Genomic DNA, 27229 nt, shown 5'->3' with positions numbered 1-27229 from the left:
ACTTTTCATTCAAACCTATGCTCATCCTTTTACATGATAAGATGACCTTTCATTAAATCTTCTATAGCTCCCACTCCACGTAGCCAAGGTCTTCCTCAAATGAGAGCATAGCCATCCCCCTTAATGATCATAATATAGAAATCCACTTTCCTCTTGATCCCACACACATCCACTTCCACCAGGGATTTAATATTCACGTGATCACAAGATTTTTTGTGATAATAACACATGTGAACAAGTTATTCACATGTTCTCATGTTACCGTTCACAAAATAACAGGTCACTTGCCATTTGGGAACCCCTTAAAAACTTGGCTACACATGGGAATAAGCTATTCACATGTTCTCATGTTACCATCTTCACATAATAGCAGGTCAGTGGCCACCTAAGAAGATTTTTTATGCCCGAAAAAGATAATTTTTTAAGGCCCTTGTGAAAGCTTTGTGAATATAACATGTGATCACAAGATTTTTTGTGTTATTAACATATGTTATTAACATGTTCACATGTTTTCGTTTACATCAGTGAAATCCTCGACTTCCACTTGTCTGATCACACCCAAACATTTAGCCTTATTGTTATTCACCATCTTTGCCTTGATGTAAGGAATCTCATGACCTTTCAGGCCCAACTTATGCATAAGAATTTCAGACATAATGCATACCTGTGCTCCTCTATCCACCAAGGTATTGGGTACAACCTTACCTTTAATTGCACATTCCATAATAGGAGCCACATCATCCACATTTACAAGAGTAGCATTTACCTCAACCTATGTAGGTTGAGGATTCATCTTATGAGGCCTCACACTTACACACCTAGAAAATCCTTTCCTCAAGGTTGGTACCATAGCAAGTAGTTCAGTTAAGGAGAAATTATGCATGAATTGTTGTTGATCCTATTTGATATTATATGGTTCACAAGCTAGACCTTATTCAGAGCCTTCTTTAGTGGGGGCATCAGTCTATGAGATATTTTTCAACTCCCACACTAGCTACAACTACCTAGCACTGCATGAAGTGAAGGCTAGATGAAATCAGGTATACAAGACACCACCCCTCTTGGCTTGCCTCTCTTCAGCTCAATGGTCTTTTGGTTAAATGCAACTCTTGACACCTCTTGATCTTGACAACTTATGATTCGGACACCTTTTTGATCAAGTCACCTCCTAAACCTCTTCAGATCCTTTTCCTAATTCAAACAACTCCTGCTCTGAACGCTTCAGTTTTGACTAACTCTTAATCTGATAGTATTTGACTTAAACAATTTCAGTTCTGCTAGTATCAGACTAAAACAGTTTCAGTTTCGATAGTCTTTTATTAATCTAGTTTTACTCTATACAACTCCTAATCCGATAGCTTTTGATTTGAACAATTTTTAATCTGAACAACTTCAGACAACTCCTCTCCTAACATTCCCTGATTCGAACAGCTCTGATCCTAAGTCTTCCTACTTCAATGCGATGTAATTCAAACAACACTAGTTTAGTTTCTCCCTTCTTTAGTCAGTTCTCATTCAGTCAGCTCTGAGCCTATCTCTTCATCCTTTAGTATCAGCTGTGTTTCTATCAGCACACCTGATCTAGTCAGCACAAATCCAAGCACTTCCTCTGTTAGTTAGCTCGGTATCTGTCAGCACTGAACCAATCACTGGATCAATCAGCTATGTTTCTATTAGCACTGATCCATAATCAGCACTGATCCAAGCGCTTTGTGTTTTAGTCAGCTCTGTATCTATCAGCACTGAACCAATCACTTCTTCCTTCAGTCAGTTGTGCTTTTTTTAGCACGAATCCAGATGCTTCCTCTTTGAGTCAACTCTGTATTTGTTATCAGCAATGATCCAGTCGACAATGAACCAATCACTTCTTCCCTTAGTCAAATGTGCTTCTATCTGCACTGATCCAAACGCTTCCTCTTTTAGCCAGCTCTGTATCCGTCAACACTAAACCAATCACTTCTTCTTTCACTCAGCTGTGCTTCTTTCAACACTAATCCAAATGCTTCCTCTTTCATTTAGCTCTATATCTGTCAGCACTGAACCAATCACTTCTTTCTTCAGTGAGATGATTTTCTCTCAATATTGAACCAATCACTTCTTTTTTCAGTTATCACCGAACCAATCAACACTATTTCTTCCACTTTCTTGTCTAACAGCTTCCCATCTGATGGCTTCAAGTTTGTCTAGTTTCTAAATAGTCAGCTTCTAACCTGTCTTGCTCCAACTAGTTTTAATTCAGCTAACTCCTTTTCAAACAGTCCTCTTCCTAGCTCTTCCTCATTCAATTAGCTCTAACTCAATTCTTGTTTCTGACAGCACTTGATGTAAGAACTCTGAAAACTGACTCTTCTTACTTCGGATAGCACTCTCTTAATTAACTCTCTAAAGTCAGCTCCTGATCAGTCACCTTTGCTTAATCAACACTGATTCAGTCAACACTCTTTCTGACATCTCTTGACTAACTCTTCCTACTTTTTTGATAGCTCTGATATGTTAGCTCTGCTAACAAATTTGACCTGAACTTCTCATGATTCTGACCAGTCCCTCCTAATTCACTCAACCGTCCTCTTGACTCATCTTACTTTAGTTAAGACTACTTTAGATGCCTTTCTCATCTGAATGCTTTCCTGGTCCGACAAGCTACAAGATTTTGTCTCTCTAAATGCTCTTCCCATGCTTAATTGCTCTACTCTTTCCTTTGATCTAACTCCTTTAAACTGACTCCACTCATTAAGACAACCAATAAAAAACACAGGCATCTAGGTCCTCCTTGATCCAATAGCTCCTGATGCATAGAAACTCAACAACCAACATGCTACTCTCCCAAGTGTGACATTCTTGACAACTCAAAAGCAATATTCAGCATGAAATAGAAAGAATCTTAGAGAGCTACAAGATTTCGTCTCTCTAAATGCTCTTCTCATGCTGAATTGCTCTACTCTTTCCTTTCATCTGACTCCTTTCATATGACTCCTTTCAACTGTCTCCTTAACTGTCTCCTCATACTGAATTGCTCTACTCTTTCCTTTCATCTGACTCCTTTCAACTGTCTCCTTTCAACTGTCTCCTTTCAACTGACTCCACTCATTAAGACAACCAATAAAAAACATAGGCATCTAGGTCCTCCTTGACGACCCAATAACTCCTGATGCATAGAACCTCAACAACCAACATGCTACTCACCCAAGTCTGACATTCTTGAAAACTCAAAAGCAATATTCATCATGAAACACAAAGATTCTCTCATAGAACCTAAATGAACTTGAAGGCACTCAGTACTCATCAACTAGTAAACTAGGAAAAAAAAGATAAAGATTCACATAGACTTTGAAAAAAAAAATCTTTCTAAACTGTATTGATTGCACTGACCCTGTGTCTTATGCAACCTCACACACTGAAAGAGAAGTGTTTGAAAGACAACATTATGCTCATGAAATCATCTTAAACTGTTGCATCTTCTATAAACCCTTCACTCTCCAAGCCATAAACTCACAAAGCATATATATATGTTTTTTACAAAGCCAAAACTCAAAGTTCTCCTCTCACCCGCTCTCACTGACTCTACATCTGTGTGTGTGTGTGTGTGTGTGTGTGTCTATATGTGTCCCTCTCCACGCGATCCTTAACCAAAGCCCCTTTATAGAAAAATCCAAAGAAATGATTTTTTCCTACCTACCTTCCTTCAAAGGACTTGCCATCGAATATCTTTGATTTCGCTGCCTTCTCTTCTTCTTTCGATGTCTTAGTCCTTCCAGACTTCACTAATCTTTGCGATGAGTTATCTTTTTAGCAGCACATGTCTTTCCACTTTATTCACCACTTATCTCAAATCTATCGGATTGATTTCATACTGTGCTCACTTCCCTGGTCGACATAAAGATGTAAAGCTACATTTAGACTAGCACATGTATGTTATAGCAAACTAAGGTGTTTGTGCTAGCCCCTAGACATTTCTTTAAAGAGAATTCCAAAAAGACTGCATCACCGCCTTCTCTACCACGCCACTTTCCTCCCCGATCGTTATCTCCAGATCAAGTGATTCAGACAACCAGGCTCTCTCTCTCTCTCTCTCTCTCTCTCTCTGTCTCTGTCTCTCTCTCTCTCTCTCTCTCTCTCCCACCATGGCCACACCAACACCAAGAAAGCATATAGACTAGAGGAACCTAAACTTGCAACAGAGTACATAGCTATGCAGTGTTGAGCACAGTCCCCCATGTGGGGACAACATCAGTATAGATAAAACCCTGATTTGTCACGCGGGCTGTAACGCCTGTGTGACCGACGGTAGACCGGATGGCCAGACGGGGCTTTAGCGACAATGCCTCGGCCGGAGCGCCGAGGACGTGGCCATCCGGGGTTCAGTGGGAGAGGACGCCCATGCGGAGTCATGGGTGGCCAGGCTAGTGTGGACGGCAGGCCACACACTATATAGCCTAGGGGATGAGGGGCAATCCTCATTCTTCCTCTATGGGTGGGTGGTGAGCCAAAGGTCATCCCCTCCTGTGGTAGCACCTGTAGTGGCGCTACGGTGATCTAACATGATTAAACTAGAAAATGTATCACAAACATATGCACCATCCATGCTCCAGGCACTTCAACTGTACAAAAGACTTGACAAGACAAAACTCTCACTTCTAACTGCTCACAAGTTCTCCTGCGCTGAGAGCCACAAACTAAAAGTAACTGGTAGTTTCTTGCCTTCAACCTTGAAAACCTAGACCGCAAAACAGACTAAAAGTAACTGGTAGTTTCTTGCCTTCCACCTTGAAAACCTAGACCAAATGAAACTATGCAAATGGAATACCTAGTAGTTTCTTACCTAACGGAGCATGAAATCACCCACTACACCTGGTTATTCATATTGTTCTGGAAGAAGCAATATTCTTTCTCGTGGTCAGTTGCACCAACAAGTTCATCAGGCACAGTAATAAGCACTACCTTCAGAAGCTGCTTCACATTTTCATTCAGATAATTGTAGTTGCGGTCAATGCCATAACAAGTAAGGTTGATATATAGGGGTTTTAGGTAGATTTCGGGGTGCCTATGTACGTGGTACCCCACGGGTTCCAGCATGAGCGGTTACCTAGCCAGTGACAAACTCGGTGCAGACAATGGTGTAAAAGAGTTATGAACACACGTCTGTATGTCGGTGCGTTTGCTGTGAATCGAACCCAGGTCCCTACCAAGGGAGGCGAAGCTCCTATCCACTACACCGCGCACACACTTGTGATATACACACATGTCCATAACACCTTATGGACATATGTCTACAAATGGGCATGTCACCGGCCATTGACCGGGTGACCAGGCCCATTGGGTGCCACGTACACAGGCACCCCGAAATCTACCTAGAGCCATATATAGTCGCTACATCATTTTGAGGTGATACCCAAAGACACCAGTTTAGGACTATCCTCGTTGACTGGTTCACGTGCAAGGACATAACAATACTGATGCAGATATGGCCGTGTGCTACCTCTACATTTGTAAACTCTAACCTTACTTTGTCAATAAAAACCTCTTCTAGCCGTCCAGACCGCTTCAAGTTCTTCGCTCAGACAACAATGCAGGTCGTGCCATGTTGAGTCCACACTGGAATGATCCTATCTACACAAAGTTGTTCTCTGTCTTGTACATGATAGCATAAGCTGATGCAAAAGCCCTCGCCAATGTAGTAGTGGTTGGAGGTTTATGAACTAGCACAAATGAATTGAAGAAAATGGTCCCCTCCAGGCATTTAGCCTTAACCTTGTTGAAAGTTTGAGGGCTATTTACAAGTAGCTTCTCCAAATACTTTTCCACACGAATCGGCCCGCAACTTCTAAGCTTCGTTCTTGTCCCACATGACAGCCACTAGAATGAACTTTTCTCTACAAACTCCCCTCGTGGTCCTGCATTCACATAGCCTACCTTGCATGCAAGATGCAAGTGCTTTAGTGCCTTTTCCTGGACCTTGCTTTCCTACAAAGCAGAGGCTACACCCTCCGCAAGAATTGGCTCAACTGGCAAACCAATGTAAATCCTGGACCTATCCTTAGACATGCGCAGAATCAAGTTCATGTGTGAAGCTGACATGGTTTCTGTGAGCTCAGACACCTAGCACATATTGAGAGCCCTGCTGTAGCAAACAAAAGTGCCATGGCTTGGCTTTCAGTCATAACCCCACAAAGCACATCCACATCCTTTCCTTGAAATTTCCCATTCAAGGTTCAAACCAGCCTTTGCAAAAAGCAAGCCTCCAAACCTTGGGAGGATCACCATCACTTTTCAGCCTTGCGGACCACATTGGCCTACCTTGTTTCATCCAATGCATGGGTTGGAAGGAGTCAAAAACACTTAGACATCCAGTTGGCTTGAAAAGAGCCATATTTGGGAGGAAGTAGATCGGATGAGGCAGTTTGAAACCCATCTTTATGGCCTTGTCACTGTCCTCGTTGTGCTTGTTGGGCAAAAGTTTGATCACTTTTGCAAAAGTGTCTAGCATAATCGCAAAGAAGATTTGATGGCGAAAAAAAAAATCCCAAGTGCCCTCCTGATTTGATAGAATGGGGAGTTGGTTATCGAGTTTGATTGTGGATCCGGTATTTGCAGCCCTCTTGTTTCATCAAAGGCAAAAATCACACTGCAAGGGCTATACACCTTCTCCTTCTCCAAATCATTAGGCAAGGAGTGGGTGCACTTATTATGTAAGGCATTTTCAACAGACCACTACAAGTTTGCAAGTTATAACTATCAGGAGATGAACTCCTTTGTATGGGTCATGTTTGTCGGAATGAGCTTGGCGCTTCCACCACTCGTCTCCAATACCCTCTTCATAAGGTCACCTTTGGGAGAACCATTCTAATCATCAGGAAGATCTATTCCTTCCAAACCTTGGGTGACATCCCTATGGTATTAATGTCAGCACAGCTAGCACATGGAGCCACGCCTTCAAGTAAAGCACCATGTCATGTTCTCTGAATGTGCTAACAAGTTTATCTGCGAGACCAACTGTCCTCGGTGGAGAGGCTGTTGTGACGAGCTACTCGCCAGGCTGAAATATCAAATGTAAACACCCAACTTACTCAATTCCATCAATGCTCTCGACTTGCCTACACTTTTAGATTATACAAGGGCGCAATAGAGACTGCAATGAGTGTCCTCTCTCACTGTGAGGCGATGATGAGCAGGCTATTTGTGCAATTCCCTGTGTGCAATTCCTTCAAAAATGGAATATATACCATCATAAGGCCAGATGAATCGGAACTTACAAATAATTTTAAAAGAAAGAAGAGAATCACCAAAAATAAATAAAATTTCAAGAAAAAAATAAATAAAAATAAAAAGCTTAATAAAGACACTAGAGAAAAAATAATAATAGTAATAGTAATAATAACTTACAAAAATAGACAAATACATAACTAAATCACACACGCCCACATACACACAAACAAATTCTTTATTGAACCACAACAAAAGAATTTCTAACAAACAAGTTAAATAAATTTTTAATAACTAATTAGCAAAAACAAACTTTAAATGACTAATTCACTAAAACAAAACAAGTACAGACAAGAATACAAAAAGTGCGAACTTTACCTCAAAGATTACCTAATTATGAAGTATAAGATCATCAACTTCATCGTGCATAGCATGGACAAGGTGCTACAACATCCCTACTCACTTCATCAGCATTGTAGGTTTACATAGTAAAAAATTTGTCCCAACCAAGAGGACACAATTTTTATACAGAGACCAACGAGCTGAGTTTCTATCACTTCTCCGGAGGTGAAGGGGAGACTCGACCATGATGAAGGCTAGCACTTCCAACTAGACTAGCAAAAACAAATCACTTCCCTATTAAAGCAATGATTAAACAAGATTAGAAGCAATGATGATAAGTAACAAACTAAGAGCTAAAATGATCTAAATAGAAAATGGGCTTTTAAGCTCCTTCAAACGGAAACCTGAAGCGCTTGTGGGCGAGATCCATTTCCATGAAAACATGCACTTGGCGAGGTCTTTTTGCAGGACGCATTTTCCAGCTTCATCTTAAACTCTAAAACCAACTGGGCAGCAGGGGTGTACTGGAGCAGATCTGATGGCGGCTTGTTGGAGCCAAGCAGCTCCGACAAATATTCCAAAGAGATTGAGTGCTCCGACAGGTAGCCACCTATTTCATTCCCTGTTTTCAAAAACTCCTCGGCCCACTGCTTTCTCTTTTTTTTTTGCGACTCCACTGCTAAGTTCTCCTCCTCCACAGCTCCATTGGCGCTAACAAAGGATTCTTTATTCCACACAGGTCCGGCAAATAACCCGTAGAGATTGAGTTCTGCAATGTTTCATTCAATCTTTTGAAAAACTCCTCGGTCAGCTTGCAAAATCCTCTTTGCATCCACCCTTCCACCCCCCATCATTTCCCATCATTCAACAATCTACATAACAAGCTCCATCTATCTTTCTCCATCACAAAAGAGGATTATCCCCAAGACTCTTGGTAGTTTAGCTGAATACAAGCCTCCATCATAGCTTCAATGGTACATCCTCCGGGGGTTTGTTTTTCCAGCACATCCCCTTTTCTAGACGAGATCTTCACTGTGGGCCTTGTCCTACAGGGTTCTCTATAAAGACCACAAATGTATGATCAACCTGCTTCTCTTTCAGATACCACCTTTTGGTCTTGGGACTAAACTTCACTTGCTTAGGCTTTACATCCAAACAGACCTGCATCATTTCAAATAAGAGTTAGGTTTCCCTCTAGTATGCATGAGGGGCCCAAGCAAATACAATAATCAATTGATTCCATTCTGCATTCTCTGTATTATCAGACCCAATCCATCAATATCTAGCTTGTTCACACATACCACAGACCTGCGCACATGTATGCATACACACTTTTACATCATTTCTGTCACATCCAATCCAACATCTAAATCATTCTAAAATACAATGCAGTTCCTAGAGATCATGATTTCCCATAGATAGCAAGCTCTGATGATACTGAATAGAACATCTGCAACCTCTCCATTAGAAGCCTATTTACCCAGGATCTAGCCCCCAGTGAGTCACCGAGCTCAACCCATTTAACTATTTTTTCCCATGCTCCTCTGATGGGGTTGGGTAGCTCCAAAAAGCATGTTTACCAAATATGTATCTAGGGCAACACCCACTGTCCATACTTCTTCTTGACATAAGCACTTAGGAAGAAGCAGAGCCACCCTTGCTGAAGCTTGGGTTGGTAAATGCACAATACCAATCCCCTCTTCACTCTTTGGTACTACAAACAACTTGTCCCAGGCCAACCAAGCTGGAGAATTCCTAGTACCTTTACCATTTCTCCACAAAAAAATTCTTATGGGACCCAAAGGCTCTCTTCCAATGGTCTTACCAAAGTCTAACGCCCACTCATTGCATTGCAAGGAGTGCTCTCATGCTACCTATGCTTGTTTTAGAGTGACTCTTGGGTCTTTATGGTAAGAGAAATAATTGATGCCTCTCTGAGGCCTATGCAAAAGGCAAATGGTTGGACCTGGGCTGAATTGATAAATTGTTTTCCTTTGCTCCTCTTAAATTTACTACTTCATCTTGTTGTAAGATTCTCTATAAAAGATGGAAAGAATGCCTTAGCCTTATGTCTTGGGATGGGGGATGGAGGGTAAGTAGGAATTCTATACTCAACCTTGGGATATGGTGGATCCATAAGTTCAATCCCCCATTGGGTATGCTTGATAACTTCTCAGCCAAAAAATTAAACAATAAAGGTTTAAGGCATCTGAATGACTATTGGGATTGGGATTTGGATCATATTACTTGGGAATTCTAATTATCAAGCAGAGAGAGAGAGAGAGAGATCTGATGACCCAGGTTGTTGTTTTAATTCAAAAGGATTGGTATTCCACTACATTTGATGATTCCATATAAGACTGGAATTGGGCCAATGGTTGTTAAGATTACCAATGGCAAGACCAGAGACCTCTACTCTATGATGAGATGTGGGGATATTAATGTTGACTACTGTAACGAGATATGGAAAGTGAACTGGAGCTTTGCATCATGGAAAAAGAGGTGGAAACAACTCTAGGAATGCCATATTCCTAAGAAATTTTAGGTTTTTTTTATGGAAGGTTGGCATGTGGGCCCTCCCTATTGGGTCTAAACTGCAAAGTTAAAATATCTTTGGTGGAACTTGCCCCAGGAGCAGATCTCATTTAGAGGATGGAAAACATGTGTTCTGGGAGTGCCTAGCCATTAGAGAGACTTAGACTAAGATAATCAAAATGGGTTGAGAAGGGGATGGATATTCAAACCTATTGGGGAGATTGGATTCTGGGCAAATAGTCTTTTAATGATGATGAGCATGCTTGATCTTTATTTAACATAACCAGGGCTTGTGTGTTGTGGGAGATTTGGTGTACAAAGAATGCCATTGTATTTCAAAAGGTTTCAACCATTGGAATTGATGCTTCAGATGTTATGCATAAGTGTATTCACATGTGTTAGGCTGTATGCAATGTAAATAAGTCTGATGAGATGTGCTGAGCTGGACTGTTTGCTGTAGAATTTGCAGAGGAATATCACTTGATTCCTGGCCTGCTTTGGATGTGGTTTCGAACATACTGGGAGCTGGCCTTTAACTTTTGTTTCATTAAAATTGATTTTTATGCATAGAAAGATGCATAAAGGAATTTTTTTTAATTTAAAAGTGTTATTCCTATTAAATTTGATTTTATGCATAAATAGATGCATAAAAGGATTTTCTTTTATATAAAAGTGTTATTCCCATTGAAGTTGACTTTTATGCATAAATAGATGCATAAAGAATTTTTATATCAAAATTAGATTTCTCTTTAATTCTAAGTTTAAGTTCTATGAGTATTTGATAAATGAATAAGTAAATACTCTAAGAGAGAAAATTCTATCATTTTATACTCTCACGGATTGTAAAAAGAAAATTCAAGAAATCTATCGAGATCGAAATATCCAGATAAATGATTAACTTATTCCTCATTGAAATTCATAATTAATTTAGAAATTAGTTAAGTGAATATTCATGAAATTCAGTAAATTAGTAACTGAATTATCAAACCTTTTTTAGAAAGATAGTTCAAGAAAAATCTTATCAGACTCGAACCTTGAATCAGACTATGACCAAGACCAAACTCTTTCGTTCGTTTCGAGGAAAGAAGATGTGACCAGTTTAGGAAAATACTCTCAAATCTCCTGCCAAATCTGAAACTAAGTTTGAGACCCTTCGAATTGATCTGTGGATCAAAGTTACAGAATTTAAGGAATTTAGTTATGGAATTCAGAATTACGATCAAGAAGTTTTGGAGATACTGATTTAAGATATACTCATTGTATTCAAATGAAAATCAAACTGAAAACTTGCATAGAAACCCTGTTTTCTTAAAGGATTGTCTTACGCCTGAATGCTGGAGGGAGCATTTGGTATATGTTTTTCTAAGGGAAGTTCGGTTGCAACAGCTCACCGCGGGGAGTGTTCAAAGGACAGCTCACGTGGCAAAATGGTGCGCTTCCGGTACGATGGACGAGGGCCGATGAAGCGGTCCCTGAGTGAAGTGCCAGGACTCCTAAGGGGGATCCTGGAGGGTTGTGACTAGGCGATGCATGGGCTCACGGTGCCTAGGACACCTATGCGTATGTCATGGAAGATTGTATGATGGATGAATGATTATTGTAATGTGTTACTGGATCTCGTTGCTAACCAGTTGGTCTCAACAGAGAGAGTCTAGAGTGATTCTGTTTTTTGAGAAACAAGGGTCTGGATGGAATTTTTGAGTTATGATGTTCGTAAACCATAAATGTTTTGTCAATGGATTGTTTTATAAATTAAAGTTTTAAAGAGGAGTGTGTGCGTATCTGTATTTGAAAGCAAAAGTTAAGAAAGGCATTCAATTATGGGTGGTTGAGTAATTGTCTGGTTCTACCGATTCCAGTGGTTTGGGTGGTGGCTAACCCATGGGCCGGATGGGGTTAGACTGGAATCAGTGAGTTTTAATAATGAAATTGAATAATAGAAATACGCTTAGAACTCGAGTAGTTAAATAAAAACCTGAAGGTTTCTCTAATGATTAGATCAACGGCTGTGTCTGATTCGGTTAGGAAAAAAGCGTTGATTTCTTCAAGTTAAGTTTGTAATAGTTTTCCTTCTTTCTGGTTTAATCAGGTGAAGGATAGTTTAGTTCTCTTGACCCCGTTAGAAAATTCATTAAGAAAATTAAAAAAGGTGGAATCGTCCCCGTTTTTCGGGCAAGGGAATTTTTCCCAGTTTTGGTTTCGGAATGACCACCAGATTAGTCTCGTGTCCAGACATTCGAGGGCGAGGCCCCGAGTGGGAAACCCTGCCCCGCGCAAGAGGAAGCTACTTCTGCTCTGCTAGCAACCGGGAATCCGGTACGCGGAGGGGACAGAGGGGTTCCACAGGTATACTCCCTGAGGGGGGATATTTTTTGGTGAGCTTCCTCCAGTGAGCTTTTTTGCTATATTGGTGAGCTTTTCTAAAGCTATTTTCTCATTCACGCACTTGGTGAGCTTTTTAGAATTATGGTGAGCCTTTTTGAAGACATGTCATAGGTCTAGATAGGTAATTTAAGACCTAGTCTTTTTTGGAGCTTGTCTTCGCACCAATCATACCAGGAGGAGCACACCCGCATTTGATCGAGAGGGGCCAAGGTCTGAGGCGGCCTTCAGCTTTGGATTCACCACTTGGATGCCCGGAGTCATTCTCTCATATATGGTACCTTCACAAGGTTTATCACAATAGCATTCAATGAATATATAAGTAAAACAAGGAATACAAAACATGCTCAAACATCCGTCCTTCATCCATGCATTTCCTATAGACAGGTAAACCTCTACAAGATGGATCAAATCTCCGATGAGCAACTCCAAGTGAAATCCATTGTTTGTCCGCATATAAAAGGCCTCTCACTAATTGAAAACTTCAAATCTCTGCTACCCTTGTGGCATGTTTTAGACATCCTCTCTCTAGAATTTCATCGTTTCTAGAATTTTCTTGAGGTATTTTACACCATTTCTAAGCTAAATTGACCTAATACTATCCATTTATGAGGTCTGTTTTGAAATTTGGGCTCATCTAGGTCATGTTTCTACACACTCTCTCTCTAGAATCAAGTTAGCTGATAAATTCTCTCTCTAAAAACATAGTCAACCTATAGCTATTTCTAATCTATTCTTTAGAAAATATATCTCAGGTCAAATTTCTATATCTATCACTCAATTTATCGATTAACTAGTTAATTTCTAATTTTCTCTCTCTAAAAATTTATGAAAATTATAAAATTCATTCATATAATATTTCTAACAATCCTCTATCCTATATCAGGGTCCCTTTTATCAAAACTACCTCTTCAATTAAAATCTAAAATTAATTTTTGATAAAACTTTGATATTGGTCTAATTAAAATATATATCCAAATAAATTTTTTAAAATTTCCTAAATAATCATGAGGTATTAAGAACTTCTCTAAATATACCTAGCCATTCCCAGGTTAAATCGTCAAGGACGTGTTCTCTAGTGTGATATAGAGCTGTGGGTAGTCAGGTTGCGGATTGAACTACCGTGCAGCAATGCACCTGAATCAGCTACGTGCCTTGTACCCTACACCTTATAAGGTTTGAAACACTCCCAAACTTTCTTGTTTTCCTATGCATTAATGTTTAGACTCAACATCCCTTGTAGAAATAGATCAATGTAATCCATGAAGTTTGAGTCCCCCCAATCTTTCTTGTTTTCCTATGCTATCATCTTTGCATTCAATCTCTCACATGAAGAAAAGATTAATCTAATATACTAGGTCTGATTCACTCTTGTTTCCTTATATGCTACCATATTTAGATTCAATTTCACAAATGCACGCATCCATGCACATTGTGCTCAGTCCTATTTGAGGTAATTTCATTGGTTCATAGCCTAGGATCTTCCTCTTTTTTGTGTGGAAGACGATCCTATCTTGCATACACTAACTATTAATGCTTTTAAACACTATGGCAAGCCATACAGGTAGTGGAGTGAATGTATACTCAAGAAGGCAAGCTCGTGGAGATGTACACGATGGAACTAATGGAACACTATGCTGAAAATGTATCTCATGCATTCCATGGTGATTATGTTCATGAGGGACAGTCGTCCCATAGTAAAGGGAAAGGCCATGGTGATTGTGTAATTGAGGCACATCCATCCCGCGGTAAAGAGAAGGTGCAAGATACTAATGTACTTGATGCTATGCATGCTGAGATGGAAAATCTCAAGAGGCAGCTATGTGAGAAAGATTCCCAATTGAAGAGCTTGCATGAAGATCCGAAAGTTAAGCAGGTATTGGATGCACAAAGGCACTTAGCTTTTGTGAATGATGCATTGGAAACTATTGCACTCAAATTGGGTGTCAAACCCAGAGAGATGGCACTCTCTTTTCTCATTGATGTGGTGGAGGGAAAAGAGGGTGAGCTTATGTTCAAAAGGCCACCTCTTCTAAACCATCTTGGAACCGCTTCCGCAAAGCTGAAATCTACAATTCAATAAGAGAGGGAAGAGGTGACATTAACCTCTCATCATGCCTCTACTACTCATGGAATCCCATCTCAAAGGCATGTATCTTCACTTTTAGGTATACATGGTAGGGAACCCACTCACGTTTTGATTCCCACAAGGAAGGAATTGGACCGTTACATTCCTCATGGAGAAAAAGGCAAAAGAAGAGCCAACATTGGTGAGGAGGATGTGCATCATAGCAAAGAGGTCCAAAGAGTTCAAGGTAGGAGACAAATCTGTAAAATTTGAGAATTACCATGGCGAGTATGATTCTACCAAAGATTTATCTTTCATCTCCCAGTTTGAGATTACTTTTCATGAGGGAGACTTCATGGAGGGATCAAAGCTTAGACATGTTGGCATGTACATGAAGGGGGTTGCAGCACATTGGTGATTGGCCGAGAAGCTTTCTGGCAACACCATTGTTACATTGGCTGAATTCAAAAGCAAATTTTATGCTCAATTTCTACCTCCCAATTTTGCAAAGAACATACGCAACGGATTGGTTGGGCCAGAAAGAAGGGTAATCAATCACTTCTTATGTATTAAAATTTTGGAAAGTACTATTGGAAGTGGTTTCCTTTATGATGATAGATGAAGAGGAGAAGAAGAGAAAGTTTGAGTCAAGTCTTCAGTCCATCTATCAACATGGGCTTGAAATCTACCCCAATCAAACTTTACAATAGCTCATAAATTCAGCTTTGGCCATTGAGCAACTCAATGTCAAATGGGTGCAATGTAAGATTGATATAAGCATGGGAAAAGGCAAGGAAAAAGCTAGTCACTACTTGCGTAAAGGTGGACAGCCACCTAAGAAGGATTTTAAGGATGCCAAGGATTTCCCAAAAACTAAAAATACTAAGGAGAAGAAGCCTTGGCATAAGAAGGGCACATTTGGATTGTCACTGCAACAAAGAGTGCAATACATGCGTGAAGGCAAGTGCTTCAAATGTGGTAGCAAAGAACACATATCGCCTCAATGTAATAACAAATGCAAGAAGGAAGAAGAGCCCAAATTGCATGTAAATATGGTGCTAGATGTGCAAGGTAGCACGAGTCATGCAAGAAAAGATAGAATGGGATGCAAGGCATGGGGACAACTCAAGGATCAGCCTGCCCTATTCATGTTTAATGACTGCTCTACCGACAACTTCATCTCCACCCAAATGGCTGCCGCCTTGGGGATTGAAGTGGAAGTCATGGGACCTAAAATTTATGCATGTTCAGCTTTTGTTGAGAAGGATGTAAAGGTTAATCCTCATTGGAAAGCTACGAATTCACATCCAGGGTTATCTCGACCATGAGAACTTCCTTATTGCACCTCTCAATGGATGTGATGTGTTGCTTGGCAATCCGTGGCATGCACGCCTTGAACCACACAAGAACTACAGCAATGTGCATGTAGATTCTCTTACTCGGGATAGGCTGAATTTTCTAAGCAAGTATAGAGATTGTTTTTCCGATGCATAGTTGAGTGAAATGCCTCCTATATTGCCAAAGGATCACCGTATTGAACTGGTTCCTGGTAGTTTACCTCCTAATAGGCCGGCATATCGTGTGAGTGCTTGCCAACAAGAGGAGATTATGAAGTGAGTTGGTGAACTCTTAGAGAAGGGTTTAGTGCGACGAAGTTCCTCGCCATATTGTTCACCCATTCTTCTTGTGCAAAAGAAGGATGAAACATTTCATTTGTGCATGGATTACAAGGCACTAAATAAGATGACCATCAAAAATCGATTTCCTATTTCGAGGATTGATGATATCTTGGACAAATTGGATGGTTCGTCATGTTTCATTTGCATTGATCTCAAGAATGGTTCATCATGTTTCATTTGCATTGATCTCAAGAATGGTTACCATCAAGTGAGTGATGCCTCAGGATGTACATAAGACATCTTTTCGCACATCTTTTGGGCTCTATGAGTATTTGGTTATGCCATTCGGTCTCACAAATCCTTCAGCTACCTTTAACCGAATGATGGACAAGATTTTCAAAAATCATAGAGCATTTACAGGCATCTTTTTCGATGACATTTTGATGTTTTCGAAAGATGAGCAACAACATAAGACACACTTGAAAGTGGTCTTTGATGAATTGAGGAAACACAAGCTCATGATTAATGGCAAAAAGAGTGAATTTTTCCTTTCGGAGATTTACTATCTTGGACACATAGTGTCATAAGATGGCATACAAATGGATCCCGCAAAGATCCAAGCCATTAAGGATTGGCCGAAACTTAAATCTGTGCACAAGATTCATAGTTTTCTTGGTTTATGCTCATACTATAGGAGGTTCACATTTCACTTTGCAATGATTGCCTCGCCATTGCATAATCTAACCAAGAAACGGGTTGCGTTTAAATGGACACAAGCTAATCAATCCATGTTTCTATAAGCATCAAATCAACCTCAAGGAAGATGTTACAGAGCTACATATAAATGAAAGGGATCGACCCCCGTTTCTATAAGCATCGGATCAACCTCAAGGAAGATGTTGTTCCTATCTAGAAACAGAGAGGTATAGGATGAATCCTAATTATGCCATGATTATTCCAAAGAAAAACCAGAAGATCAGGGTGTGTGTAGATTACCGAAAGCTAAATGCAGCCACCATATCAGATCCTTTTCCTTTACCATTCACGGATTCTCTATTAGATGCTATAGTCGGGGACATGAAATGTACTCCTTCTTGGATGGATTCAATGGCTACAACCAAGTCCATATGGCACCTAAAGATCGGGAGAAGACAACCTTCATCACTGAATGGGGAGCCTTCACATCTAATGTCATGACCTTTGGGCTTAAGAATGCCCCCACCACATTGGTTTTGGAGATCTTTGCCAAATTTCTGACCTCCTTCATGTAGGTATTCATTGATTATTTCAGTGTCTTTGGGAAATCCTCCCAACATCTAACGCACCTGCACTGTGTTTGGCCAAGTGTCGAGTGTCTAGGCTAAGCCTGAATCCCACTCGACATCCACAGTGGTATGCTCCTTGGCCACATTGTTTCTCAAGAAGGCATTGCAATAGACCCAGCCAAGGTGGAAGTGATCTGGGGAAAGCTCCGATTCTGACAAGTGTGAAGGAGCTACGAAGTTTTTTGGGGAAACTGAGATGGCACAACCGAATGCTCCAGTACCTTGCCCATGTAGCAGTCTGGTGCAGATCAAAGTGCCATTGACCCAACATTTGAGATAAGCCAACTTTGACTAGTCGCAGGAATGTGACATCGCATTCTGACGGCTCAAGCTGATGCTGTCTGAAGCACTCGTAGTTCAAGCCCCTAATTGGGAGTTGCCATTCCATGTTTTTGTGGGATGCTTTAGATGCAGCCATAGGCAGTGTTCTAATACAAGAGGCTGAGAAGAAATGGTTCTAGCTTGTTTACTATGCCAACGGTGCCTCTTGGACATCGAGTGGAATTATTCTACCACTCACAGCCCTTGGCATGATTTATTCAATGGGCAAGTTTTGGCACTACTTGCTGGGTAACAAATTTACCTTCCATGTGGATCATTATGCTCTACTCTATCTTGTGGATAAGTAGAGTTTGGTAGGCAAGATGGCACGGTGGATGCTGATCCTGTAGGAATTCGAGTTCACCATAGTGCACACCCTGGCCACATATCATACAGTGGCCAATTACCTATCCAAACTGGAATTTGAAGAAACCCCAATCAGTGTAGCAAATGAACTACCCAATGTAGAGCTGTTCAACCAAAGCCGTCATCTCGATTCCATAAACATGGTACAATGAAATGCTGGCATTTCCCCCCACCAGTCTGTGAAATTACCCCAAATAGGGCTGAGCACAATCTTGTCACACACTTAAACTATTAATACTAATAAACAAGATGAAATGGCACAAAACCAAATGAGAGCAATGCTGAAATTTTAAATGACACTACAATAGGGCCGACCCCTCTTGTAACTTGATTGTATTACCATGGTAGATTACATACAAGCTTCATGGGCAATGCTTGCCAAATTTCCAATGACATCTATGCATATGAAAACATCTTCAAACAAGTTGTGTCCTTGAAGAGGTTGAATCCACAACTTCTTTCGAAGAAGAATCTCACTCCCCAAGCCCCAATGTCTTGCCACAAGCAGTTATGCTCCACTAGCATCCATACACATGCCAATATGTGTGCTAGGCCAAGACATAGGAGACCTTAATGGCCAAGAATGCGGATGTAGAGTAGATTAAAGAACACAAGAAGCTAGCTGTCTGCCCATACTTTAATGAAGTATGAATGAAAGTCACTTATAACTTGTCCGCTCACACTTAAATGAGGTGTGGACCTGCAAAATAACAAATTTAGCCACCATAACTCTTAAATGAAGAAACATAGAGTTTAGAGGCACACCTACCACCTATCTACAGCCCAGAAGCTAGGTCAGAATACATATTCATGTGCATAGTTCACAGGCGGGCGACCCCTACCCATAAACTACACATACATATCTTGCAGGCAGAGTAAAATAGTGCACACAAAAATAGTTTTGTACATGCAAGTATGCCATGCATAAGAATGTATTAGACAATCTCCCTTTCATTTAGCTTGTAAGAAATGGCCATTCCGGGCATAGATATTACATCTCGAGGCCAACCGGAATATCGTAATCTCAACATGGGCGCAGACCAAAATCCCCAACCTCTCATGTCCAGCCTACTGGCCCCTGGTGTAGACATCAGTCCCCTACCATGAAGTGTCAGCCCACATGCCCATTAGCGTAGACATAAGTCCCTTGCCACCATGAAGTGTCATGTCCACACAATGAAGTCCATCCAACTAGTGACATCCCCCCTGACTTCGAAGAAGTTGACCGCAGCTAAAAAGCTTCCAAGTATGCTTCTAAGAGTTGTGGATACTCCTGGAAATATACCTCATCCATCCATTTAGCATCCATGGGTGAATAATTTTTGAACTTCACAAGGTAGCATCTTTGATGTTTTCCACCTGCAAGCTTACGCTCCTTGGGAAACACAATCTGCTCTAGCTGTAACACCTCTTCTAGCTCATCCACTTCAGGTGGATCTTCCATAACCGGCTTCTTAGGCTCCGGTCCCACATATTTGCGCAAGAGGCTCACATGAAACACATTGTGTATCTTCCAGTGATTCGACAAAGCCAACCGAAAAGCCACTTCATTGATCTACTCAATGACTGTGAATAGTCCATATAGTACTTGGTAGAGAACTTAGGACACATCCCCTCTTTTCCATGCCTTCTTCTAAGTCCGGCTTTCTCGAACTTCAGCAATACCCAATCATTCTCTTTGATGTCCAATTTCCTTCTATGCTTGTCTACAGCCTTTTTATGCTTCTCTCTTGAGAACACTCAATGGTTGTACTTACCCATGCAAAGGCAATATCAAGGTCCCTAACAAATTCATTGGCAAAAAATATCTCATCCTTTGTACGAAGGATAGGTGGCAATACCACTTTGCCATACATGATCTCAAATAGGGCCTTTCCTGTAGAATCATGCATTGTGTTGTTATATGCAAATTACATAAGTGGTAAATACTTCTCCCAAGAACTTTTCTGATCGGCCACATAGCATTTAAGAAAATCTAATATGGCTAAATTTGCAGGTTCACTTTGTCCATCCATTTAAGGATGATATGCTGATGAAGAATTCAGCTTAGTGTCCATATTTTCAAAAAGAGCTCTCCAAAAGAGACTTGTTGTCCTGGGATCTCTATCCCCCCACAATTGACTTGGGCATACCATGATGCTTAAACACATGTGACATAAACATTCTGACCATATGCTGAACTTTTATGGTCTTTTTGACATGCAAGAAGTGAGCTTGCTTTCTAAACCTATCCACAATAGTCCATATTGCATCATTGCCATACTGTGTACGAGGCAAATCCATTATAAAATACATGGCAGTGCTTTCCCATGGCTGGTTTGGAATTAGCAAAGGCTGAAGCAAACCAAGAGCCTTTGCCTATCAAATTTTACCTTTTGACAAGTGATACATGCACGTACATGTGCCTCTATGTCCTTTCGCATACCAGGCCAAAAGAAATACCACTCAATCATGTGTCTGGTAGGCATTATGCCTCTATGACCAACATATGGAGGAGCATGGCACTCATCCAAAACCTTTTGCGTTATATCTGACACCACACATAGGCAATTATCTTTCATAAGATAATCGTCTTTGATCACATATGTGATCGGCCATTAAATCAGCCCAAATAGTGGCAAAATCAGCATCTGTATGATACAAATCACGCATGGTAGACAAATCCCCATGGGAGGCAACCGAAATAGCTGCTACATACGACTTTCATGACAATGCGTCTACTACTACATTCTTCTTTCTTGGGGTGTGTAAAATCTGAAAATGAAACATAGAGAGGAAATTAGCCATCCTCGTATGTTTCTCTAAAAGCTTAGTTTGTGTTAGGAAATACCACAAACTTTGGTGACCCGTCTTGATGATTGTAAATTCAGCTCTCAAGAAGTAGTGTTTCCATACTGTAAGAGCATGAATTATAGCCAATAGCTCTTTCCAATAATGTCAAAATAAAGCTCAGAATCATGCAATATCCTGCTCTCATATGCAACGGCATGTCCTTCCTGATTTAGGATAACCCCTATGCAATTGCCACATGCATCACATTCCACAATGAATGGTTTCTGCAAGTCGGGAATTACCAAGACTGGTCCAGTCATAATGGCATCCTTGAGTTTATGAAAAGCATCAAACACATCCTTGAAGGACGTGAGCAACACCCGACTTCTTCGTGGAATGGAGAATCCAACTTGGCATTGACTCGAAGCATCTTCGGGGGTCGACCTCTGTTCCCAGGTTCATCTCCATTAACTCATCTTCTTTCATCGGTTTGGACTGCTTGAGGTACCTATCAAAATCTTTCTCTACTGTAATGATCTATTGTGCAGACTTGGGGTACTGCCTGCATCCCAATCTTGCTTGATTCTTGCCTTCTGGAGCCACACATCTTGCAGAGTAGCATTGGGTAGGCACCTTTAATATCCTCCACCCAGAGCACCACCACTAAGATTTGGAAATTGAATCTAGCTACCTCTAGTGTGTACACTCACCGTTGATCCACCTTTTTGAAGGCGAATGGAGTGAGTTTCCATCTGCTCTCAAACTGAGCATTCGGCATCCGAGGGTATGTTGACTCCGAAACTACATCCAATAGAACTTCTACTATATCCAGTCCGGCCAACTTGACTTGGATCATCGGGATGGCTTTATCATAGATAGGGGCTTCCCTCGGCGGGGTTTCTGTCTTTTCTAACGGTCATGACATCCATCAATTATGGAGGTGCTATCTTCTCGTCTTGAGGTAATAAGCGGCACAACAACTGCTCCCCCTGAAGTTTGGAACCAGTGTTAGGAGCTGTTCAACCGAGATGTGAATTGGCTGCCGCTTCAAATCTTCCCAAGATTGTAATGTGGAGATTCCACTTTTGCAAGCCGAGACTTCGGCTTTTTTCCTGCTTCAGTGATTCTACACTACTTTCCGGCCGTAGTGTCTCTACAGGTTACTTTGACCTCGGTAGCTCTGCTAGTTGAGGACACTTTGCCTTCCTTCTCCGGGTTCATCTCTAGTAAACTAACTTTGGGTTCTGGCCAACAGAGCAGCTTGAGCCTTTCTCTCTCCTTTTTTTGTAGTGCCTCTTTGGCCTACTACTTCTCCACCTAGTCAGACACTTCGATCTGGACTTGGTTCTGATCATGCTACGTGACAACCTTGTGCTTCCCCCCTCTTATCCGAGCTCGAAAATTTGGCCGCCAGAGACTCGGATTGCATGGACCATGTCACTGCCATGGCTGATGATTCGGTCACCTCTATGGTCAGCCTGACTTCTTATGGCTCCTATAGAGCTTGGATTTTGATGGCATTCACTGCTAGGGGTCTAGATGTTGAAGCTTGGGCTCCTTCCACTTCAGCCCTATGCTTCCTCCAAATGTCACATTCTGACCTATGGTGGCCTGAGGAATGGCAATAAAAACAGGTGAAAACGGGGCGTGGTGCACCAAGAACATCCTTGGGAGGGAAATTCCCATGGGGATGGAATTGGGGTCTACAGTATGGATCAAGTGGAGCCATCGACGGGGCGGATTGGATGGCTACTACTACGGGGCTTGGATCACCAGCTATCTACGGAGGTGCTCTCCTCCCATTGTACTAGCATGCTTTTGTGGTATGAGTGGTAGTTTGGAAGATGGCACACCAAAGCTCATTTAAGCCGCACTCTTCGGCTCCATGTCCATGATTGCGACACCTCGCACACCAAGTGCTTGACTTGACCTTGGGAGAGGATTTCACATTTTCACTAGTCAACTAAGCCATGGCTGCAGCTAGTTTCTTGGCTGTCTTTCCTGCCTTCTTACTCTTTGATCGTGCCTGAGATCTTCCTCCTCCTCCTCCTCCAATTCCTCACTTGCTCTGATAAGTTATCAGAATCATGGTCCTTGTCCAAAGATTCACGCACCAAGCACTGTGTCAAATAGAAGAATGTGAGCATCCGCATCCTCTGAGGATTTCCTGGAGAACTTGGGATACTTCATGGTGATAGCTGGTCCACGGAAGCATGTTGTAGTTAAGAAGGTGGGGTTGAAGTGGTGGGGGTGGTGGTGGTGGGGGGGGTATGAACAGCAGTGGGGGTGGGGATAAACGGGGTCCTTGTGGTGAAGGGGGTTGTGGTGAGGAAGGTGGGGGTTTTAGTATGAATAGTGGTGGAGGCGGGGTTACCGGTTCTTCTTCGGATTCGAATTTCGAGTCTTTGGGTTCAGGTGCTATGGGCGGGGACTCCATCGGGTAACGCGAAGTGGAGTTCTCAAGCTTCGAGCCGCACCAAGTAGCGCAGTTCACGTGCGGACATGAATGATTGATTCAAACACAAGGGATATTGATTCGAACACAAAAACAATCAAGCAGCAAGTAAAACAACACAAGAAAGAGGCATAAAGATGCATCGTTGTACGATTCCTCTCTCCGGCTTTCAAGGTGTGCAGGTGTAAAAACCTCCCCTTCTGATCTTATAATTATTCCCCTCTCTGAAATAAAAGAAAGATCCTGTTTTACCCTGTTTTGGCCTAGAGAGAGAAAATGTCTAATGGGAGGTAATTCAAAATTGAGATATTTTTGGATATAAAAATCCTCCTAGTGTCTAAAATGGTTTCCCCTGAAACAGATATTCAAAAAGAAATTTCCAATGTGCAATTGGAATAAATTGAAATCAGGTAAAAAGGACCTTAGCCTAAGGGTCCAGATTTTTTAAAATTTTTGAATTAAGGTTCCTATGGACCGATTAGATTAATCCAAATTTAGGGAGGAGATAAATTGAAGAATAAAAGAAAATCCCCCCAAAAAATAAGTAAATACTCACATAAGATGAAGAGTTGACTAAGGACAAGGTTATTAGTTAAAAAAGAAGAGATATTTAGAAGAAATGATGCATTTTTGACACCTTAGTGTGGGGGAATTCCCCTCATGAAGGAGGCACCTATTTCATATGTGTGGTTGAGTTTTAAACTCACAAATAATGAGATATTTTTCTCTCTCCTCTCTCTTGCTTCAACTAGATCCAAAAAGTAAGCTAAACTGAACTAAAAATGGTCAAAAATTGACCAAACTGATCTGGAAAATTCTAGAATCAGTTTGCTTGGTTAGAGACTCACTTTTTTCTATAAATGAAGCCTCCCACTTTGTAAATGGTTAATAGTGTTTTATGCACTGTTACTCTACTCCTCCCCAGAGCCAAAAACAGTGAATTTATTGATAATTCATTAGTTTTTGACCATTTTCTCTTCAAAAGAATTGGTGGCCACTCTTGTTGCAAAAACAAGAGTAGATCCCTCAAACCATCAAGCCAAAGGAAAGCTCACAAAAATTCAGCTAGAAATCCTTTAAAATGAAAAATGATACTATGCCTTGTTGGAAAGGCTTTCCCCCTCTCTTCATTCTTGAATTCAGCCTTTCTTTATCCTAGATGTGTAATCAAATTGTGAGAATTAAACTTTTCATATTGTTTCTCTTTAAAAAGTGAAATTTGATTAGTTTAGAATGCTTTAAACCATTTGGGATAATTTCTAAGTAACTTGAGAATGGAAAAAAATTAAAAAATGGTCAGCCATACAAAGAAGGTTATGGCAAAATTTTCTTAAATTTTGTGAAATAAGTTTTATCTTTTATTATTAAAAAAGAGTAATCCCCACCGCTTGTGTATGTTGAAATTTGAGCATAATGATGAGCTATGGTGGATCATACACTAGAATCAACATCATTAACAAAGTGATTAGCAAATGATTAAGACGTAATTAGTGAATAATTAGCAAATAGATTAATGTAGGCATGGATACTCAAAAACCAGCAAATTCTCATTAGGGCTATGCCTCAATTTATAGAGTTTACATCAAGCATCTAATCCCATTGATTTCTCCATGATTCACTCCCAGAATATCTCCATCTTTTGCCTGATTCTCTCCACCTCTTCTCTTTTCCCTGAATATCTCCCAGAATATCTCCACACTCCTAAATTCCCTCATGCTACCCTTTATTCTCTCCCAGTAGATTCTTCTCACCTTTTCACAGGTTCTTTCACAATTACATCTTCTCTTTTACAGCCTCTATCCAAGAGCTTGTTCCCACACACACCCTATTCACTTGTATATTTCAACACCTCCCCTCAAGTGAATACTCCTAGTACACCTAGACCCTATACCAAGTTTGCCTCCCCTTACTTGGAAGTCCGCGACTAGTGTCTACTCCTCCCCTCAAGTTATCTCAACACACCTGGACCCTGTATCAAGTTTCTCTCTTACTTGACAGTCCACGACCAGTGCCTCAAGTCCCTAAACTCCATAGTCCTTGACACACTCTCTCTCTCTCTATGTCCAAGGCTACTATAAGTGCCCCGACCTTTACTAAAGTGTTCACACATACATCTATCTACCACGTGGCCTACATCATCGGTGGCTCAGAGGTGGTTTTACTTTGTTGGGGCAGGTTACATTGGGTTGTGGGGTCTCTCTCTCTCTCTCTCTCAGAGATTTTCACATGGCTCCTCACTCTTTGGAGCCTCACATCTTCTCTTGTCTTCAGTCTTCTTCTCGTGGCAGCATCTCTCCACGCGTCCGTCTCTTCTTTCAGTCTTCTTGGGGCAGCTTCTCTTCTTGTGGCAGCTTCTCTTCTCGTGTCCATGTCTTCCTTCAGATCTTCTTCTCGGTGTGGATCCTCTTCTTGGAAAGAGATATTCTTCTTCTTCCATGGCTGGGGCCATGAGCTCGTCCGTCAGGTCATTTTGCTCCATGTGAGCAACATGTTTCAATGTTTTGCTGACAGTTCCTTTGGGCTTTTTATGTTTATTTTGTATCATTATGCAATGCAAACCCAAATTTATGCGGGAGGTCTTACCTCTTGCCTTATTCTGGACAAGGGCAGTGTCTGTTCCCATTTTTACACTGATGCAATGTGCCCAATACATAATGCGTATAGCATTCATTCTCATGCACATTCCAAATGCAACTCTGGCTGTGAATAATCTTGAATTTGAGTGAGATTTACAGGCATTAACCAAGGGTTAAATGCAAAATGATGATTTTCATAATTTTATCAGCACAATTTTACCAGAAATTACATTAAATCAAGGGTAACCAATTTGTACGGGATGGTTGGAGTATCAAACCAACTCCGAATTGTAATATGAAGTTATAGGGATCTGTATCAGATACCTAATGGTTAATTTGAACCCTCAATTGTACCAAAATACAGTGATTAGCATTGATTAATCATTGATTAGCAAATTAATGCTCTGTTTTGTGTGTAGAAAACAGAGTATGCGGGGAGTCCAGATCTGGTGCCTTAGACTTCAAATGAGCTCAAATGCTTTCAAAGGCATCGATAGCAATGAGTCTAGTAGAGGATTAAGCCAAGAAACACAAGATTTGACCAAATATTGAAAGCTTAATCTCTGTTTTACCAAAGTCACCTGCAGATTTGATGAAGAGCTTGGATCTCACTGTAGACTTGATGAAACTGAATTCTGTCTTCACCAACTTGTAGAGCATGCTTGAAAACCCCCGGGGCTAAGAGGAATTAGACCCATTTTATTTGATGAAGTAGAAATCATTGATTTACTACAGAAAAACGTAGCTTTTTAATCAGCAAAAATCGGGAGCTTGCGTGGGCGGTTTGCACTTCTAATTTGATGGGCTAGAGCTCCTATGGGTTAGCTATCTTGGGCTAGAAGGGTTTGGGCAATGGTTGAGTGTGCAAGGAGAGGGAGCTCCTCCACTGGCTGGGGGTACAAAGGCTAATTGAAAAAAGAGGAAAAAATTATAATTTTCTACTAATTCTAATTAGCAAAATAATTAGCAAGATAATTGGCTCACAAATTAGCATGGCTCTGATACCATGTTGAAATTTGAGCATAATGATGAGCTATGGTGGATCATACACTAGAATCAACATCATTAACAAAGTGATTAGCAAATGATTAAGACGTAATTAGTGAATAATTAGCAAATAGATTAATGTAGGCATGGATACTCAAAAACCAGCAAATTCTCATTAGGGCTATGCCTCAATTTATAGAGTTTACATCAAGCATCTAATCCCATTGATTTCTCCATGATTCACTCCCAGAATATCTCCACCTTTTGCCTGATTCTCTCCA

The 27229-nt window shown here is 40.9% G+C and overlaps 1 pseudogene; it reads right to left on the bottom strand.

The window, feature by feature from the left end:
• Nucleotides 1-4852: 4852 nt before the first annotated feature.
• On the bottom strand, nt 4853-12723 carry LOC147625733 (uncharacterized; annotated as a pseudogene).
• Nucleotides 12724-27229: the final 14506 nt, after the last annotated feature.

Source organism: Cibotium barometz, chromosome 23 (assembly GCF_041138505.1).
Source record: "Cibotium barometz isolate CiBa-2024 chromosome 23, ASM4113850v1, whole genome shotgun sequence".
In the NCBI taxonomy this organism is placed as follows: domain Eukaryota; kingdom Viridiplantae; phylum Streptophyta; class Polypodiopsida; order Cyatheales; family Cibotiaceae; genus Cibotium; species Cibotium barometz.
This window is presented reverse-complemented; position numbering and strand designations above follow the sequence as displayed.